This window comes from Ciconia boyciana, chromosome 1 (genome assembly GCF_034638445.1).
Source record: "Ciconia boyciana chromosome 1, ASM3463844v1, whole genome shotgun sequence".
NCBI lineage: Eukaryota > Metazoa > Chordata > Aves > Ciconiiformes > Ciconiidae > Ciconia > Ciconia boyciana.
This window is the reverse complement of record NC_132934.1, coordinates 12115110-12134034: the sequence shown is the minus strand read 5'-3', so window position 1 is coordinate 12134034 and position 18925 is coordinate 12115110. Positions and strand designations below refer to the sequence as shown.

At 38.0% G+C, this 18925-nt stretch overlaps 1 long non-coding RNA gene across 4 annotated transcripts in view; it reads right to left on the bottom strand.

Moving 5' to 3' along the window:
- Nucleotides 1–18925, bottom strand: part of LOC140650351 (uncharacterized) — a 90329-nt gene that overhangs the window by 56304 nt on the left and 15100 nt on the right. For all 4 annotated transcript variants that reach the window (XR_012041953.1, XR_012041950.1, XR_012041948.1 and 1 more), the window contains exon 3: nt 2389–2513. This is a non-coding gene — a long non-coding RNA (uncharacterized lncRNA). The remainder of the gene's footprint in view (nt 1–2388; nt 2514–18925) is intronic.

Below are 18925 nucleotides of genomic sequence, written 5' to 3'. Positions count from 1 at the left end.
ATGACCCATCATATGCAGGAGTTTGGACTAGATGAGCACGCTCCTTTCCTTCTGACCTTAAATTACATACATTTGAGACAAATATGGCTTTTATTTTCATTTTTCGTTAAAGGTCTTTTACAGACACAAACACAATAGTCACACATCAAAAAGATTAGGTAGCTCAAATGTTGAACTATACTAGAGAAAATGAAACAGTACAGTTAGTGCAATGTCTTCTACATCTGTATGAGGATGGCTGTTCAATAGGTGTTCTTGCATAGATGTAAATATTAAAGCTACAGCAGACTGATGGTGTATACCAAAAGTTAAAAATTAAAGATGTGTTCATGCTCATCAATAGAGTATATAAGAAGGTACTGAGACCCCGCTTCTCCATCTATGAAGTGCAGAGCTGCAGTACTAACTTGCAATGACGATGTGGCTGTGGGAATGCGTTGTCACACTCACGCTAGTGAGCACTGTCTCATCATGATGGTGGGACATCTTAGCTACAGTGCCATAAGGACAGTTGGGCTTTTTCCTGTTCAAAGGAAGTCCTGGATGGCAGTAACTCCAGCGTCCATTGTATGGAGCGAACATACTCTGAGAGGCACAGAGGTCCCTCCACCTCTGAGGGATGTGTGCTAGGACTAGAGTGCAAGCTAGCACTAGTTTCTAGCATAACACTGACATGAAAGAAAACTGTCCTAATTTACCTATAGGATATGATCACTACTAGAAACATCAGCTTGCATGCCAATCTTAACAATTCACTTGTGGAAAGTGCCTGGAGGAATATCATCATATATGTCCAAATCCTAATTTATTAAGTGCTGTTTTCAAGAAAGATTCTTTACTTGAGTTATCCTGGCTTAGAAATGACATTATGACAGTGGTTGGAATTACTTAAGAGATGGGTAAAGGAAAACACCTGCAGTGGATCTTCATCAGAGGATCTGAGCGTATGAAACTATTCTTATTTGAATAAAATTTATGAACAATATTAATCTTAAATATCATATATACCCATAGCAAAATATGCCATGTCCTCACCCTAAACTTTCCCTTTAAATCTTATGAATATGATAAAAGAAGTGATACAAATTAAACTGCAGAGCTAACTTGCCCAGAAAAGGAGGAAACGCATGATAGCTGGGCTCACCCAAATGCCTTTCATCTTCTGCAGGCTGCACTGAGAAACCAAGAGCCTACAGGAGGACTTGCTATATGGGAAAGCATTGATAGAAAGTAACTCATGGCTGTGGTAAGATGTACTCATCATGTCATGTGAAATTAGACACAGCAAATGGTAGCTTCTGATGCGTTAAATAAGGAAGTACTAAGTACAATAAAATCATGTTACCTTTGCAATATATGTAATTAAAAAGACCATTATTGGAATACTATGTCACATTCAAGTACTAACGTATCATAAAAGGTACTGATAAACTAAAAAGGGTTCAATTAAATGCTATATATGTAGTTCATTGCACAGCTAATTTTCTGGACTAATAGTAAATGAAAATTTTTTTCCTCTTCAGGAATTTTCAGGCTTTTAAATGTTTTCCTTCTTTTGCTTCAAAGCAAAACTGACCTCTTTCTTTTGTTCTCTCTTTTTTCCCCCTTCGTCCCCCCTGCATAGGATCAGAAGTGCCTGTTGTCTAGGGCACTAGCTCAGAACAGAGAAAACTCACAGTCAGGTCCCTGCAGAGGGAGTGTTGATAGATCATTAATCTATCACTTTAGCTGATGAAAATGAACCAGAGAAAGTGACAAAGAGCAAACGCGCTGTGTATAAGACAGATTGTTCAACAAGTGTTCTTGAACAGACAGAACAAACATTAAAGCTGCCCCATACTAAGTTAACAGTATACATCAAAGTTGTCTGCTGGAGATGATAATATATGAGAATAATTGCTTATTCATTGGTCTAGAGGAAGAACAAGAGAAGGATTCAATAGATATACTAGTGTGGGCTATGCAAGACATGGGTTCAAATCCCCCTGCATGCCAGAAGCCACACTCGGCTCAACTGGATCCACTTTCTTTTTTTTTTTTTCCCCCCTCTGTCACTTGTTCCTTTATACCTGAAAGATATTTTTTGGGAATTATTTTGCAAAAAAATACCAATTTCTAAATTCTAACTTCATAATTTTCTATCATCTTCCATTTTCTTGTAAAAAACCTTCTGTTGAAAACTTCCCAGACTCCTATACCCCAGTCTGTGAAGCATACAAGCTCGCACTTTCTAATCTAGTTTTCTGAAGTCATCAAGAAAAGTATAAGTCAAACTGTGTAAGCAAGGTGTCAGTCACAGACATCTTTTGCTCTCTTTTGAAAAAGAGTGAATTTCCACTCTTGGGAGGCAAATATTCAACTGTGCCTGTTGTAAACTCAGCAGCTTACCTGTTTTGCCAATTGTATGGCACATCACGCGCAGCAATTCACATAGCAAGAGTTTAGAGCAGAAGGAGGGCAAGTGGTATCCTCTTCTTGTGAGACAGGCTGTTGTTTCATCTCATCTGAACCTGCTTTAAAAGCAAACACATTTGTAGAATCATATCTATTGGGTTTTTTCTCCCCCTACTTCTGTAATACAAAGGAGAGCTCCTGTTTGGGGAGCGGGCAGAGTTGTTCTTTGTGGGTAGATCTTCATAGAGTTTCTTGGTTTACTTATCTTTGGACATTCTTTATGCTGGGGCTGTTACTGCATGATTGGAATAGATTTTTTGCGATTGGAAAACATTTCAAATAATCCATGACTCAAATACAGTATATTTCTTAAATGAAGGTTGCAGGAGGATGCTTTGGCTTTTGGGGCTGCTTGGAAGAAAAATTCTAGGTGGATGGCTTTTTTTTTTTTTTTTTTCCTCCTTTAAAAATTACAATTGCTGTTCATTTGACTGTTCAACATTTGATCTCAGTATATGTTGTACCCAGTATGAGACAAACACAATGATACGGAAAGAGATTACAGTCTTTCCATCTGCCTGAATAATTTACTGGAGATTGATTAGTACAAAAAACTCATTTTATCTGTACACTCAGAATTATAACATGATTTTAGGGCAGTCATAGGAAGGTTCACTATAAAATTGTATTAGTTTATTGCTACTGGCTTAATATAAGATTCTAAGCAATCTCATTCGATTTCCTTGTCAACTGCAATGTCTTGGACAACTTTGAAAAGCGTCTATTTTATTAGCTACTCACAGGAGACATTTGTAGACCTGCTTTTATGCTTGCAGTTCATATTGAACTGGAATTGTTTGGTGTCTCTGGGAAAAGAAAAAATAATACTGTAGAACAAAAACTTTAAAAGTCCTGAATTGTCTCCATTACGGAAAGGTTGTGTGCTGTTCTGCTGAAGGGTAGTAAAAACAGATTCCTGCAAAAACAGCTGCCTCTTTTATCTGAAAATTGATAGCTTGCCTGTAGTATTTCTAAGTTTTCGGGAATGTTTCACAATTCATGTCACTAATTGTTGGATCACATAGAACATGAGTTATTGAATCAAGTTTTTGGTAAACTAAATTCCTCTGTATGAATTTGGTATTTTTTAAGAGGAAAATTTGCATATACTTGAAATATAATTCTTATAAACAGGAAGGATTATTATTAGACCTACATCTGATGATCTTGTCTGCTCTCTGTTGAGCCAAACCACGTTTTGAAATTTGATTTCAGCAGAAATTTCTCTTGAAAGTAGTGCAACTTTCTAAATATCTGGCTAGTTATTGAAAAAGCTCAGTGTAGAGCAGAAAGAGGCTTTTAGTGAACATTTACTTAAAAATAAATGGTGAATTAAGATCTGCCTTACACTCCTGATTGATCTTCTAGCACTTAGAAGAATCCAAATACAAGGGAAGGACAGGAGCATGAGCAGAACCTTGATCATGGAACCAACAGTAACAAATTAACTAATTTTCTTAGCACACTATTTTTGACAGAAATAATGGATACTTTTATTCCTTTCCGTATTCCAATTATTATCCCATTATAGCTTATTTAATAATGAAAACACACACTGCTGCAAGGTGAAAGCTCTGCGTTTAAAAGCTCCTCGAGTAACCTTAGGATTAAAACATGCTCAAGTTCCTGGATTTCAAGCCCGAGCGCGTTATGCTCTTGATTTAGCAGGATGGTACAAATTAGATATAATTGGGATTATTAATTTTCTCTTGTGATTGCAGATGGCAATCATCTACTAGAAAATGGTAAAACAGATTATGATTTCAAGCTAAAATTTGAGTACTACTATCCTGGACACTTTCCCTAAGCCCTGTATCCCACCTAATTTTTCATCTTTTTCCTTTTCAGCTGTCATCAGATATTTCTTCCAACCTTTTTATCTGTGCACTTGGCTCTGTTTCTCTCCCTTCTTCCAATCCTTTTAGTTCTGCTCAGGTTGTCTTGTTTTCTTAAGTGGACAGATGTGCCTGTAACAGCTCCCTGCAGACCTGGATTCAGGGCCTCAGGCTTGAGACTATGCAAAAAGAGTAAGAGTTGTCCCTTTCTTCAAAAGGTTTTTCACCCTCTTCCTGCAATGCTGCTGCTTCTTCAGGATATGCTTCAAGCTCCTGCATTTATTGGAGACTTTCCTTCTACGTGGAGATAGATCCATAGTCGGTTTAAATTCACATTAATCTGGTGGTTTGCTTTCTAGTGATCAAATAACAAACAGTTAAACTCCAATAATAGAATTGTACCTCCTGAACACACTGGACTTCTGTACTCTTCTGGAGACATATCTGCAAGGTGGGGTTTTTTTGTCTTGTGTTTCTTAGGATTACTGACAAGCAAGGATAATCTTTGGCACTGCCAGGATCCTTTTAGAGGTTTCCTTAACAAGTATGTATTAGCTAATGGCTTGTTAGTATAGGGTATAGACATAGAAACGCAGAGAGAAAAAATATTTGAGAAGAACCAAAATAGCATGAAACAGCTATGATTAGATTCTTCTGCTTACAAGATAGTTTGCACTACAGTTAGAACTTTGAAGCTCTTCTGTATTTCTGGAAGGCAAAGTTACTGGCAAGATGAAGAGTTTTGATGTTGCTGTTTACAGGAAACAGGATGTTTGGCAAGTCTCTCATTTTCAGGAGTTAGCTTTACTGTGAAGTGTTGTAAAGCCACAAACGAGACTCCTGTAGATGAGTGGGCAGTAATACTCTTCCCAGGGTCCTTGCAAAAAAATAATTCCTCTCAGAAATTCATACTCGCCTTAGCCACAAGAAAATGAGAGCTGCAATCCTTTTATAAATGTATGGAAAAACATGTGACTTTGTGTCAGGTGTTTTCCCTTCTAGAATAAGCTGAATGGGACCCAATTGCAAAAATGGGAGGCACTGTGTGGGCACTGGAAGGGCCATGCAGATTCAGCTCGCAGCGGGAGTGCAAGTGCCCAAAGGTGAAACCGCACCAAACCTCAGCTGAGAGAACAGGGAAGCATCCACAGAAGCCTGGTGTAGACGAGCATCTTAAAAAATCTATGGCTTAATAGGGGGCAGCTATTACAGGTACACAAAGTCAGCAGCAGCTTAGGACAAACTCAGCTGGGGAGAAGAAAACATCCTGAAGCAGTACTGTCTGACTGCATAGTAAAATTTGCAATATTTATAACACTATCAATCCTTTCAAGCACAGATACTAACAAAATCCTATCATCTCTTTGAATGTGAGCAGGACTCAGCTCTGAGTTTGTTATCAAAGTCTGTAAAAGCATCTGATAATATTTTTTAATAGAAAACACTCTGTAAAATAAAATTAAATTGTTTTATTTAGTTGCTCTATTTAGAAATACTTTCCATTTTTTTGATATTTGGAAGCTAAATAAAAGATGGATTTAATTTTAAACATGAATAAAATCTTTTGGGACTGTCTTCTATAGTGTAATGAAAAAGGTTTGCTAAAATTCTACATATGCGGTTTATGGGGACTTTGTATCCACTACTAATGGGAAAAATAGTATTAAAACATAATTAAAGTTATGAATTATTTTAAAGAGTTGATGGTTTAAATATTCAGTCCAACTTCTGTTGTTTTTTATGTGGTTTGTAATAACATTCAGAAAAATATATATAAAAATTCCATTAAAGTTTATTTTCTTTAATCTCAGGATTTGGTAGATTCAGTATCTATGGAAAACAAGATGCTAATTTGCACCATTCTATTTTGGTTATATAAAATTGGAGAATTCACGATTCTTTTCTTTTTAATAGTGTTTTTATAAAAAGAAAGATTGAGAAGCATGTATACCAGCAAATCCCACATTTCTGCAGGCCCAAATCCAATTTTAGATACCAGTTTGAAGATCACCACTGAAAATAATAGGAGTTGCATGCAGAGCAGAGCTTGATTGCGTCCCTATAAATTCTACAACACGGAGAACATATGGGGTTTGTGCACAAAAATCTAAACACAGATTCTTAACTGCATGCACTGAGGTCAGTCTCCAGCTTTTAAGGGAAACTTTCTTATTATAGAAGTAGTTGAAGAAAGATAATATAGGTGGTTGGTTGTTTTTTTTTTTTCCCCTCTTAGTAAATTAGAGCTGTAAAGCTTAAAGAGAGACAATAAAAGAAGGCCTTACGTGGCCATTTTATAGCACATTCAATTACTATTAAAAATTCTAGCCAAATCAGATGCATGAATGAACAAGACATATACAAGAACCCTTGCACTTGCCACTACAGTGCTGGGACTGCTGGCAAAGGAGCAGAGCTGTAAGCTCGTCTTAGTAGCAGCAGCAGTCCCAGAAAGTCTTGAAGAGACTCTTAAAAACTATAGACAAGGCATCACAAGGCAGCAGCCTCTGGCAGAGAAAGAGATTAAGAGTCAACAAGGCAGTTTCTGAATGGTTTAAAATTATAAAAACACTGTTAACAAGAAGCTCCAGCAATGCCTTATGCTACGATAGAGAGGGAAGAATTTCTCTTCTTTTTATCCACACTGGAGAGAAGGGAGCAACATGGGATTAACAAAATCCTTTTTACTTTATGGTTCATCTCCTTTGGCAAGTGTCTATTTTGATTTTAAGTAGCCAACTTTCCTCAGGCTTTTGTGAACTGGTACCCGCTGAATGTCACAGCCAAAGCCTGGAGACAAAGGAGAGAAGCCAGGACATCAGAATGAGGGCACATGCAGGAGCGAAGCAAATTGCGTACAACTAGAGGAGAGTTATGTGAAAAAATAGGGGAGAATATGAGATCTAATCATGAACAAGATGGAAGAATGGGGTTCATCAATAGGAAGTTGGTGAGCTCATTAAATTAATTTGCATATCATAGCAACATAACTAGTCAAGAACTAAACATGGGATGTCCAGCATCATAGTCTCCTATCTTGAAAGGCATCACTCTGGCTCTTGCCATGATATTACTGTAAATTTTGTTCATAAATGATTTAGAGAAAGCAGTTCCAGATGTTGAATCTCCTTCAAAGCTTCTTGTAAGATCTTACAGTTTTCTCCTGGTTTCCTATCAGCAAGTTGAATCAGCTCAATGCTAAAGTGCTTAGCTGGTGTGAGTTGATAGGCTGAAATTATAATATAAGACATTTCCAAAAGACTTTCAGCTGGGAGGTATGTAGGGAGCTGGATGGATGTTAAGGTGTTGTTTTGTGTACTGAAGTACTACTTTCTGTCCAATTGCTGTTTAATCTGCAAGTATATTAAGGAGCCAGAAATCCAAAAATCTACCAGGCTACACCATGCTCGATCTCTGAGCCCGTGAATTTTTCATTCCCAGATATATGGTGGCTCAACTTTGACAAGCAGAAAAGCCAGTAGTCATTTTTATCTACCCTTCTTCATATGTGAAAAGTACCCATTTGGATATATTTTAATGAGACACAAGAAGGGAGCGTATCTTAATGCTCTGACTACCTGTGCAGTGCCCTAACCACCGTTGGGAAAAAAAAAAAAAGGTGTTTCTTCTTATTTTGTTTTAAGAGGAAAAAAGATACTTAACAAAGGCACATGAAACTGTTTCAGATTCTAAATCCTCATAACACAAGGGCACCTAAGCTGCAGAGAGAGCTTCAGATATAGCCCTTTGCAGCGCTTCATGTTGTCTACGTCAGGCACCATGTGCACTGGTTGTGGATTGTGTTGTGGCAAATCTTGCTCTTATATACCAAACAGGAAGAGCTAGAGAACTATATAAAACAGATGAGTGAGGCCTCACAGTGAATTCTGCTCCCAGGCACAATAACAAACATTTAGCCTTGGGGCCATCAACACGGGTCCCATCTTGCCAGGCTCAAGGTATCAATCAGAGATGTCCAGCTATCTAGTCACTCCAAGTATAGTCATGGGGAGATACGTGAGCTCTGTTAGAGCATGTTTCATCTCAAATGCCTGCTTCAGGTTGAATGCTCCATGCCTATGAGCTTCTGGTCTGGGTTATTTTAATGGAAGCTCGGGATGACTGGGTGAGATGCAAATCTCTACACTGCAGGCATCCATACCATCAGATGAGCCCTATATGCTGTGCCTCAAACACATATTTATTTTTGAACCTAGCCTTAAGTCTGATCTTAAGCACCTTAAGGGCTACTCCCAATATCACCTGAAAATCAGCAGCAGAAGTCAGATTTGGTCAAATCAAGAAAGACAGGTACTCCTTCATTCATAAAAACAGCCTGCCTCCCCCTCTGCTCATCTGAAAACAGTTGCCTTTAATAAAAGAAATATCTCAAACGTGTCTAGATCATGTAATCAGCCTTCCACGCCAGACCCTCAGATAGCAGAAACCAGTGTACCTCCCATAGATCTATAATGTTTTATAGGGGTTAAGGATATAGCTTGCTGTTTTTACCTCAAAATAACATATAATTTTATATAAATAAATTTACACTATTCAAAACATAGCAGACTGTGATTTTGTTTATTTAATCTGAAGCAATTTAACAAACTGACCCAAAGAAAAGTATTTCAAATACCGTGACTTGTAAATGTCAGTTGTTGGGGTTTTTTAAAGAAACAATAAGATAGATGATGTGTTAGATTAACCTGAGCTAAGAAAATAGAGACATAGCCAAAATTATAGACAAAGACTAATATCTGTGCAAGGAAACATGCTGAAAACAAACTAAGTTTGACCTCTGGTAATGCTAGCAGCTGGGCTATACATGAGCGCGACTTCAGCCCTGTTCATTTTCGGAATTTTTTTTAAGAGTCCATTTTGTTGAACTGTTCCCGATAAATTAAGTCTTGGGTGAGTTTTCTGCTATTTTCTTTTCTTTCTCTAAGGAAACGCTTCAGACCAATCCACTGAGAAACAAAATGAAAGTTCATCCTGTGGCCTGTTGCTGTATAAATTTTCATAAGAAAGAAATTTATGCTATGGCCCAAAATGCTGAAGTAGTGAATTAGCACATTTCCTGTGGATTCCTGTCTTGCATCAAAATTTTCTCAGCCAACTACTTCAACCTGACTTTTCCTTTCAAAGATGCAATTTTACATATATTTTGTCTCCATGTTATAGCTGTTTTTCAATGTTTCAGCCTGTTCTCAACAGCCTTACTGCCTTATTGGGCTGCAGTTTACTGCCCCTTTTGAGTTGCCATGCTGTAAAGTGAAATAGGGTAGTATTTTTGTCTATGGTATTTTGGATTTTTTTTAGCTGGGGGTCAGTGTTTATTTCCGTGTATCAGCATGACTGAGGGATGCAATAAATTACAACCAGAGATGAGCAGACAGGGACAAAAGTCTCTTAAAATGGTCATTTCTCCAGAGAAAATGTATGTGCTATTACACCCTAATAGACCTTGGAGGAACATGGCTATGAAAAGGTCAGTGGGAGAGAAATAGTTTTGATAAGATTAATAAAAAATGAGGATCAGGATTTTATCTGGCAGGGGAGATGTTGGCGAGGATGGAGCTGTAGTGGTAAGACAGGAGCGCTCAGCTGAGACGCTCTCTCAGCTCATGTCTCCCTTCCAAAACCCCTATGCGAGACACAGGTATCTGCATGCACATTGAAAATAATACTTGAAATCTGAATGAGAGTTCCCCATCTGAGAGTGAATAGCTTATTTCCAGAAATGAACCTAGATCTCATTCAAATCTAATATAAAGTACATTTTGCAAAAATTTATTCTTTTAAACATTATCTCCCTTTTTGTGTGTGTTTACAACAGTACTTAAGCCTTACACCATGTTTAAATGAATATGCCATAGCTCTTATGTGATATGGTATTTATGAGCTTTCATACAACTCTCATGTCATGATTTTTCTGGAGACTGTGCAGTACTTATAATTTTGAATTACAAGAGTTCAAGGACATGGCAGTCTAACAGATGAACTTAATGTAATGCAACATTGGCGTGCAACAAATATGAATGCCTTATTAAAAAATATTAGAAATGATTGCTACATAAGTGGGATAAAGAAATGTGCTAATCTATTTCTTTTGGAAAATAATCAAGCCAGCATTCAAGACGGCTCCCTTATGCATGGAGTATGTGTAAGGCAGGAACCTCTATCCCCAAGTATTGCGTGTGATCTAGGAAAAAGCTATTTTTAATTGTATAGTTTAATATTTGTATAGCACTTTTCATCTTCTGCCAAAAGACTTTTACAACTGGTATAAAAGACACGTGAGATTGGATGCTGTTGGCATGAATATTTAAGACTCCTGGATTATGTTTCCACTGCTGGACAGCCAGGGACAAATCATTTCTCTGATCAGAGCTTTTATGACCCCCCTAAAATTGATTAATAATAACACTCCACTTCTTTGTAAAATGATAAATAAACATTGACAAAACATGAAGTCTAATATCTAGCTTATTATTTATTTAATTCAAATTCTTCCTCCATGTGCCCTTGGTATCTAAGCACCCTTAAATTCCTCTAAAGAACAGACTTTGGAAAGGAGGTGAAAAGTGTCAGTTGAAACTTCAAGGAGTCCTCAGAGAGACAAAACATTTTTGTCTTGAACGCAATTTTTTTATGCTGTCTAGATGACATCAGTGAGCAATAATTTAGGTTTAAGCCCAAAGACAGAAGCTCTAACACTGCAGGTTTCTCCACCCCTATGGGTTACAGCTTCTTTTATACTGAAAGGTTCTCTTTAAGAAAATACTTTATTCTCATTACTCACAGGTAAGATGATTCACGATCACATACTCTGCTTTCCGGAGGACTTCTGCCTTTATTTGGAAACTAGGTAGTTGTTCACTGGTTTCAAGTCTTGTTTAATACCCATCATGCAAATTTTGATCAAGATGTATTTCATTGATCAGTCAAAGCCATGTTTTATCAATTTATTTGTTAAAGATTCACTTGCAAGCATGCACGTAGCTGTTCCATAACACTGACCCACCGCAAGAGCTTGAAGTCAATACCACTTTGAGATATTTTTTAAAAAATCCAAAATATAGTATTATATACTTAATGAAAGAAAGCGTTAATTTGGTATGTGGTTGAAACACCTCACCTGAGTGCTGAAGATATGAAGAAAGCAGTCCTGACTCTCATCTGACAGTCATAAGAGTGGTTTGGAGACCACTTCACTAATTTACACAGCTTACAGAGAGCTACGGCATAGCAGCCAGGAAGGATCCTGAGTCATCAGACTTACAAACCTTAGATGGGGCAGCACTGAGCCAACACCATGTACTCTGCACTTAGCCAGAGAGCCCAAGGAACTGCTGTGTGTCTGTGTGCCTAACCGTGCTCCAGTGCGCATGAGATTTTCACTGTGAATAGAAAAAATCTGTACTAATTACCATTTTCACATATTATGCTTAACCACCTTGTATCCTCAAAAGGTAGCATATGGATGCACTTTCACATGGTTAACTCCTTTTTCAGTGTGGTGATAAAACTCCCCTCCTTTTAGACTACAGATAGGGAGCTCTTACAGCTATTATTAAAAAAAAAAAATCTCGCTAGCTCAGTTGAAAGAGTTTTACAGAAGGGTAAGTTTTGCATCATCCTGTTCATGCTGAGCAAATGTATTGTCTTGGCATCAACAGTTTTACAACTCGATTTAAAAACAGTTCTGCTAAAATGTTTTAAATGTCATTGTGCCTTCTGTCTCTCCTTTATTCTTCAACTTCAGGGTTTCTAAAGCATCTATTATCTGAGTTTGTGGGCTTCGATTACCTATCTTACATGTCTGTATGGGCTTTGAGATACTGACTCCTTAATCACCTGTTCCACAGTAGTTTTTAACATTTTTTTAATTGCCTGTGGTGGACAGGCTTTCTTTTTATTACATTTCCCTATTCCATACCAGTATTTGAACCCATTATAGAGTGTTATAAACAAGTATCTTTTCCTAAGCGTAGGCTTGAATAGAAAAGACTATACTTTACATTCTTCCTATTTTCACAGGAAATTTGGGAACTGGTGTCTGAAATACATTTACTCAATCATGAACTTGGAGAAGCATGAATGGTACCTGCTATTTTTAAAATGTGCCCCTTCTCCATTCAGAGATTTTTTAAATTATGTTTTTGTGTTGACATTGTACTAGAACAGAAATGGACACATTACAAGGCTTTTAAAATATTGTTCATCTCCTCCTACCTATAGAATCTCCACCGTTGATCCCTGCTCTGAGAAATGAGTCAGATAGAATTGAATTTAATAGGAAATATCCCTTAAGGCTTTCATTCCTAGAAACTCCCACTCTATTCCATTTTTCATACTCAAATCACAGAAATATTTCAAATCGCCATTCCTTTTTTTTTATAGTGATCTGCAGCTCTTCTATAAACTTAACATTCAAAAAGCGTGTCTTATACATAACGCTGAGAATCACATTATTTTCATTCTTTTCACCAGCTGCATTGACTCATCATGTCTTATTCCATTAGTTATAGTACAGTATGACAGTATATACACTTCAACAAAATCAGCAGATGTGGCTAGACTTTTACCTCTCCATTTGTCCTTTGAGAACCAAATTCTGAAAGCTGATTAATTTTTCAAGATTCCTGAAATCCCTCATTTGATTTAGAGCATGTGTATCCATTGGAATATATGGAAAATCAGTTACCATAAATGTAACCTGCTTACCTGATGTATTTTTGCCCCTGCTGAGTTTTTTATTTAATGGTGGCTTTTATTTCAACACTACTAATTTAATCACACTGAAGAGGGGGATAAGTACAGGGCATGTATCATGAAAGGATGTTTCTAGACTTATGCAGGCCAAATGGAATTGAAGTTCATTAGTGACTCTGATTCCACTATAAAAATCACGACAACTTTGTAAAATATACTTTTAAGTTACGTTATGAAATTCATGTCTAGAAAAGGGGATTTGATCAGTTAATATGAAAACTATCAGAGTAGCTCCATTAATCAGATTTTGTTTCTTCTACAGATCTGAATGTAAACAGTTGAGCAAGTGCGAGTTTGTGAGATGTGTTTATTATGTTATCCTTTTAACCTCATGAACTGTTTAGTATATTTAATGTAGAATTGCATCAATCACTCTTTTCTAGGCAACACTCAGTGTAGATACTTCGCATTCTTGAGAAATCTCATGAATAAAAATAAAGTGAGATAAAATAGTCAATATGTAAAAAAAATCTAGACAAAAGGATTTTTACTAATTTTTAGTGTCCCCAGGGATGGTAAGTCAGTGCTGTCCTACAGCAGGGTCAGGTAGACTGCCCTAACATAGTCCCTGACTTTTCCTTTACTGCCCCAAGGGCAAAGGACAGTGCAGCTGGGAGCTATTGCTCCCCAGTTCAGCCTGGCTCAACAGTACTGGGAAAACGTGACGGGGGTTGGAAGGCAATTACAGCAACAGGCAGGGTAACACTGAGCTAGATGGCCCAGTCATACTGTGGCTAGCAATAGATACATGACCTGGACATCGAGGTGCCAAGCTGTTTAAAAAGCTCTTTCATGAGGGAAAAGCAAGAGACCTGAAATACCCTAGCAAGTTCCCCATAAAGTTGACAGAAAAAGAGTAGGTACCTCTTTTCTACCAATGTGTTACCTCTTTTCTGTCTATGTATCTGCCCGGTGGCCCAGCCCTAAAAGAAGGAATAGTGTATGCACCTCTCATCATCACAGTCATGAACTTTGCAAGGAGGTAAGAGATTAAAGTTTCAAACCTCCCCAGGCTAGAACGAGCTTTATACCACCTCTTCTTCTTCTGGTTATGGTCTTTACCTTGCTAAGTAACAGTGCATGCTACTGATGCCTCAAACACAAATCTGTTTCCCTACACCAAACCTCTAGCACTGCAGCACTCAGCAAAATCATCTGTCAAGCAAGGAAGCATGTACTGCATTAAACTTACCTAAGAAGAGGCAGAGTAGATGCTATGGGTTGCTGGATTCTGGGGATTGGCAGAATTTGGCAGCCCAGGTCTGTCCCTTCCTTCATCCGTGTTGTCTGAGAAGGGACAGAGCATGCATGCAGGCAGAGGAAGATGACTGAATAGAGAGCTCTCTTGCTCTACTCTGTGATATAACAGAGATCACATCGGGGCCTTGCCCATCTAAGCTGGAATGTTCTCACCTGTGGCTTTTATACTGAAAATATATATTTTTTTCTTACATGTAATAAAGCAGTTCCTGATTCTTCTATAAATTACTTACATGAAGACTTTTTTGAACCTATAATAGGTTGTTGTTTCAATGTATACAATTAAACAGCAAGCACAATGTTTGTACAATCAAAAGTTCAGCTGCCTGTGAATTTCCCAAAAGCAAATAAGAGATGCCAGATCACTGCTGCCATCATTGACCCCTGTCCTGGGTTAGCCACCTGCATTTGTGATGGCTTACTAGAAACTAAAACAACCTGAAGACATTTCTTACTTCCCAATCTGAGGCCACAAGTGTCATCCTCACAGAACAAGAATAACTGCTGAACTCACCATCAAGTTTTTGGTGACACAGTATTCTGACAGCTGCTACCTGTTCAGGTGTTGGTGGCTTTTTCCAAGTCTATGGCAATGCATGACCTGTTATGGTGCTGGTGAGTGACTCTGCATCCTCACTGAAATCCCAGGTGTCATGGTTGCCATATTATTCCCCATTCAGCAATTTGGTTTTGTTTTTAAATTAACCTCATCACATAGGAATGCAAGATATTTTAGGATACATTGAGACTAAGAGACCCCTCAAAATCTGTTTCTCTTTAGAATTAACATACCATGAACTGCAATGAACCAGCTCATCTTTCACCCCTATTCACCTGGCAGAAGCTCTTCATGGTATGTGAAAAGTTATTCATTAAACTGGCCACAAACGGCAAACCTCAGAGTAATTTTACTTATTACCTTTGTTCTCTCATTTATTATACACCAAGTAACAACAGGCAAACTTGTTTTATTTTATCACCTTACTCATACACCACAGTTGTGCAAATGAGATGTTTATCTCAGTATGAAGACTAAACTTTGGCCTGTTTAGTCAAGCTGGAAAGGAGATGGATGAAAATATTAAAAAGGAAAAAGAAATAAAAGTCAAAAGGGGAAATGTGAAACAGGGCAGAATTTTAATGATATACATACGTACCTATACATCATAGGATGGATCTACATCAGGTGAATTTATCTACGCTCATTTTTAAACTCATTTACACTTGTGGTCAGAATCCTACAGCAATGCATCCTACAATTTAATTATGTGCATCATGAAAATGTACTTCTTTTAAGCCTTCTACATTATCATTTGTGTGTCCTGAGAAATAAAAACTTCTCCTTCTAATTTCTCCCTAGTACTGTTCATGATTTTATAAACCTCTGTAATCTCCTCTCCAGACCACTGTTTTCATAGCTATTGCATGTATAGACTCCAATGCAAATAAAAGCTGCTCATGGCTTATGCAAATCTCTGCTTTTGAAAATTGTTTTAATTTCATAAATTTACACTAGCTGAATGTCTGACTCACTGTTGGTTTAATTAAATGGAAATACCTCCTATGAACGACAGTATTTGTTTCCGGGAGTTTAAAAAATAGTCTGAAATGTGTAGAAAAGTGTCACTGTGGACATACATCTTTTATTCAGAAAATGGAGCATGGTTTCACTAACGTGATTTATGATGATGATTATGTAACTAGTATGGGTGGTAAGAAGATATCACGCATCAACACAACCAGATCAATATGCATTTACCTCTCAGGCCACAAATCGAGTGAGATAAAAAGAGTATGCCCTAAGTATGTAGTCCTCTTTTCTGTATTAACTGCTTATGGTTTTTATAAATGCCATTCAACACTGACCTACTGTATTTTACTAGATGCTAAATTAAGCACAAAACAACCACTAGATGGCATTTGTTAGCTGTAAATGAATTAAATCAGACGCTCTAAAGGACCAAAGGCAAAGGATTTACCTATTAATAACTGTCATGTGGATGGTTTTAAATGAACAATACTGTGATTTAGGGAGGGAAAAAAGTTAGAATCAAGGCTAAAAGTAAATCCAGAACATCAGAGACACAAAAGAGAAGAGAGTCTTGTGGAAAAGATAAGCGCAGCTAATCCAAAGGCAAAATTCCTGTCACGGAAAAAAATACGTTTGAGGCTGACTGACAGGTAAGCAAGAAGCTCCCCAGTGCTTTTCACTGGTCAGGGCTGCCTCATTTTCCTGACACGGAAGGTGCATCCCTGCATGTCCAAGCAGCTCAAAGCCCTGCCCTCCTCTCCTGTAGCCCCCCGTTTCACTGGGATCCTGATCCATACTCTGGGGTCTCAGCCTTAATTCCCCCATAAAGCAGCACCTTTGCGTCTGTGGCCTGGAGCTCCCACCCTGAGCTCCATGGGCTCCATCAGCCATCGCCCAAGGACCTGCAGTGCAGGAAGCAGAGTTCTGAACAGCTTTCTTGCACATGCATATGTGTGCATATCAGGGTACGCTAGCTTCCAGCTGTGACCCGAAAGTTCCTACTGCTTATGCATTTTGTGTATATTCCTGCATATATTATTGATTTTTTTTTTTTTTTGGTCACGGTTTTGGACCAAAAAAAATCTCTACTTCTGGTACTGCTGTAGCAGACAAACTTTAAATTATTTGTAGGACCGTTGTTGATGCTTTTAGCCTTGTCAGACACAGAGATCATTTCAAGATCCTTTCCAGGATCTCTATGGCCCACATCAGCACATTATCTGCCTCTTAGATACGTGACCATGACAAGCATATGGGAAAGGCTAACTCAGGACCTGCCACCCATGGTTAATGTTTCACATCTCAAAGAAAAGTGGTTACACTTCTACTGCACAATTGCTATGTAGGGTGCAGCTGATCAGCACAGCCTACAATTTGTGGATTGGTTGCTCCTGGGTACTTTTTTACCTTTGGGAGCTGGTTTGATGCTGAAGCGCTTGTGCTTGGCCCCAGCCTCAGTTATCCTGCATGTGTATTACAGCCATGTCTGTGTCTGGACACTCACCCTGCTCATCTGGACGCCAGCTCACTGACCTGCCATCCCAGCTGGGCCTCGTCATATCCTTGTCTCCACAGCCCTGCCCAGCCATCCCAGGCTCGGTCTGACCCTGGTTCCCCTCACCCCGCCTTATCCTGCCCCCACCTGCAGTAAGACATCCCCGCCTGGCCTCCAGCACTTGAATTGTTCTGTGCAAGCAGGGTGCTATAAGCTAAATAATGGAAAAGGTCACAAAATACATGATTTTTCTATTAAAAAAATGTAGAAGAAAACATCTGAGGCTATTCATCACAAACCTCGGTTGAAAAATTTGCTTGAAAATATTTTTGGGGGGGTTATAAAAGCTGGGGTTTGCCCCTTTTCCTGCCGTTGCAGTCCTGTGCCTCCCCACCCTGAGCAGCTCTGTCTTCCTGACTGTTGGGGTGCACCGAGGGATAACTCTGGTGCGGTACGGGGCGGTGGTCTGACTTGGACATAAGGACTTGATGTAAGGCACTGGAGGGCATTTCCAAATCTTTTTGTTTTGTTTTGTTTTCAGCCAAAGGCTTTTCAGCTGTCAGGTGTTCTCTCTTTCCAACAAAAATAAAAGATTAAATTGTCTGCAAAAAGCAGACACATTCCAGAAAATATCCTTCTAAAGAAAACTCAATATCCTGTTGGAAAATAGCTTCAGTGGAAAACAACCAGCAAGAACCTTGTGCGGTTTTATCCCAAGGCCAACTGTTTCTCTTAAAACCTAACCCACTTCTGGAGAAACACAACCTGCAATTGTTCAATGTAAGAGAAGGAAAAAAATGGAAGTCATGTTCCAATGGTCACTGAAGGGAGTGTGTCAAATGTGAACACAGAATAATATATCAAGCATCTGTTTGTTTAATTAAGGAGACTGAGACACAATTATGCAGACCTTATAGTTAGCGTGACTGCTGATCTGCTTTGGGCATTTTGCCAAGCAGTTTGAGGAACCAAAATAATATTTGTATATCAACAGCTTATAATATTAGCACTAATACATTATTTAAGCTGGAAATAACTTTCAAAGCCTGTTACAAAGCATTCAAGTGTGTTTAAATTGTATCATTGTGTTATCGTCTGTAACAGCTTATACGTGATTTTTATTGATATAATTTATTTTCAAGCTGAAGAGAAGTGAATGGCTGGACATTTTTGATGCTGGATTTATTCAATATTGAATATTCTTTGGTGATCAACATGTTGGATAGTCCAACATCTGTATTACAATAGTTTTACTGTTAAAGATATACTGCATACCTGTTATTAAAATGAAAAAGAAACAATAATATAATGGCTGAAATAGTCATAGCTTTGGAAATGAAATATTATTTTCAATTACTAATTATCGTGTTGTTATTGCATTTTATTTATGCTATTTAGAGCTGAACCAAACAAAAGCTGTAATTTCAAATGTAAATCCTGTTTACATTTCCAAATGGATTTTGTGTAATTCTTGCTGCAAATGCAAAATAAATTTACCAAACCAAAGTTCATGATGGCTTAAAATTTTCAATAAAGAAAAGCTGCTGAAAGATTTGCATAACAGTAAAGTCATCA